This window comes from Spermophilus citellus (assembly GCF_964194105.1).
Source record: "Spermophilus citellus genome assembly, chromosome: 14".
NCBI lineage: Eukaryota > Metazoa > Chordata > Mammalia > Rodentia > Sciuridae > Spermophilus > Spermophilus citellus.
In genome coordinates, this window is record NC_138194.1 from 3,192,225 (window position 1) to 3,194,835 (window position 2,611).

Here is a 2,611-nt window from a genome sequence, read left to right on the forward strand (position 1 = left end):
CAAAGGCTGAGTGAGGAGATGTGATCAGGGAAGGACTAGGAAGTGGGGCCCAGATTACCAGAGCACAGGGGTGGGGGTGGGGGATGGCAGCAGGAGCATGGGGGTGGGGGTGGGGGGATAGCAGCAGACACAGCTGGTGGAGAGGCAGGCAGCAGGCTGCAGGGTGCTGTGTGGAGGAGCTGCATGAGTGCAGCAGGCGAGGACCTGTGAGGACCTCACCTCACTGTTGTCCTGCACAGACAAGACCCACTAGAGAGGCTCAGGAAATGTGTCCTGCAATGCTGTGGGCACTTTAGGGCATTAAATAAATTAGGTCAGAGGGGAAGCCTTCTGGGTGAAAACCTGGATTAAGAAAAGAAATTATTCATAATATCTAATGTGGAACAACAAACTAAATGTTCTCTGGTGGAGGAGTGGATAAGTAAAATGTGGCATACACACACACACATACACACACACACAACAAACACACAATGGAATATTATTTGGCCTCAAAAAAAGGGAGGACATGCTGCCATTTGTGACAACAGGAATGAACCCGAAGGACAGTGTGAAGTGAAGTGAGCCAGGCCCAGAGAGATGCCTCCTGCACCTGAACATGGCGTTGAGAATACCAAGACTCATAAAGTAGAGCTTACACTTATAAAAGTTGGTTGAGGGGAAAGGGTCAGGGAATAAGAAGATGTTGGCCCAAGGGTTCCAAGTCCCAGTCCTGCAGGATGAAGTTCTAGAGCTCTAATGCATGGCAAGGCGACTGGCATTGACAGTACTGTGTCAGGTACTGAATATTTTCTGAGTGTCTCAGCACACATACACAAAGAGTAAGGACGTTAAGGTGAGGGATGTGTCACTTAACTGGATTGCAGTGACCCTTTCAAGTTGTATATACATAGCAAAACACCAGATTCCATACCTTAAATATATACAATTTTATCAGTCAATTATATATCAATAAATTAAAAAAAAAAAACAAACATAACCTCATGTCTTTTAATTCCTTTACTGCTTTAGAGTCCGGTTAGCTTTCACCCCAGAGGCGCACCTTCAGAGAAAGTAGTGATCCCAGGGAGAGTTAGATCCCTATGCCAGCATGGATCAGCCATGTTGAAGCTGCCCCCTGACAGGGGAAAGAGACCTTCTTCAGGCCATTGGCCCTTCTTAGGGTGCAGTGTGCCCTAAGATTCAAAAGAGGGCAGCAGATGACTCGCACTGCTGGCAGGGCTAGGTGGCTTGTAACCCGAGGAATGTCAGCAGCAAATTTGCTGGGTTTTCACAACCCCAGGCATGCTAGGGCCCACTGTGCCAGAAATTTGTGTTTCTAGAACTGTTTAGATTTAAAAGTAAATGCTTGATTAATGGCCTTTGATGAGCCGTGGCGATGTTGAGGAGCAGGTGAGGCAAATTGCCAACTGCGGCAGCCTCTTGCCCTGTGAGCAATGCAGAAGCTGCCCCAGGGGTGTCAGCAAAGTTAGGGCCCAAGTGTAGGAGAAATAGCCATGGTGCGCACAGCAGAATGGCTGCCTGGACATTTTTGCTGCCTTGTAACTGCTCCTGCTGTATCTGCGATGAGCAGATCCTCTTCATCTAGTGTGCACACTCCTCCTACCTGGGAGTTTGCACGGGCTGCAGGAGAGCAAGTGGGGGCTGTCATTCTCGGCCGGCTCCCACTCCGAAGAGAGGGAACGCCCGCTTCCCGCCACCCTGATACCACCCTCCTGCACCCCCTTTGTCGTTGGCCCCAGCTGCCACTGGGCCTCTCATCGGGTCGGTATTGAGCGCAGTAAGCGGGGTCCGCGGCGGGGCTGCTGGACAAGATCTGTCCAGGTGGGTGCGGCGGCGCGGGCGGTGGTGGCTGTTGGAGCAGAGCCGGGTGCGTCTCCAGGGCCAGCTGCAGGTCCAGGATGTAGTAGATAACGTGCTGCAGGATCTCCACTTTGCTGACTTTCCTGTTGGGCGGGATGGTGGGCACCAGCCTCCGCAGGCGACAGTACCAGTGGTTCAAATCGCACTGCAGGCACAGCGCCAGCTCGTCGGCCGCTGCCTCGGCTGCCTTGCAGCGCGCTGCCGCCGCCCTGTGGCCGTGCTGGGCCAGACAGCGCAGCGCCAGCTCCCTGCTGCCGCAGCCCAATGGAGGCCAATAGATCAACAGTCTTACCCTGCATAAGACTATTATATGAAATAGGGAGCCCGAAGGGCGCACCCGGCTCACCGCCTTCATCGCGCATTCCCTGCGCCCTGCGCCCTGCGCCCTGCGCGAAAGGACTTGTTGGGGCGAGCGAGGGAGGTAGGCAAGCTCCGCTCGGCCCCCGCCTGCGGCTGGCTCCTCTCCCCTTGCCTTTGCGCTCGGCGGGTTCGGGGCTCCCTGTGATCCCGAGCCCAACAATTGATGGAAAGGTCGCTCAGGTTTTGCGAGGGGAATCTGCTCAGTGGGCGACACTCGGCCCGAACCTGTAACTCTGCTTCACCAGGAGTGGCCATTAAGAACATTTCCAGATATTGCCATACATCCCCTATAATGGTGGTGGTGGGGCTCATCTCCAGTTGACCATCCTCCTCCCCTGTGCTCCTTGAGTTTAAGTTCTCTGGGTGAGGGTTGGAATGAACTGAGGAA

At 53.9% G+C, this 2,611-nt stretch overlaps 1 pseudogene across 1 annotated transcript; it reads right to left on the reverse strand.

The window, feature by feature from the left end:
• Positions 1-1,446: 1,446 nt before the first annotated feature.
• Positions 1,447-2,218, reverse strand: LOC308633202 (DNA-binding protein inhibitor ID-4-like; annotated as a pseudogene). Its single transcript has one exon. The product of its transcript is annotated as a DNA-binding protein inhibitor ID-4-like (transcript).
• Between the last annotated feature and the right edge of the window lie 393 nt (positions 2,219-2,611).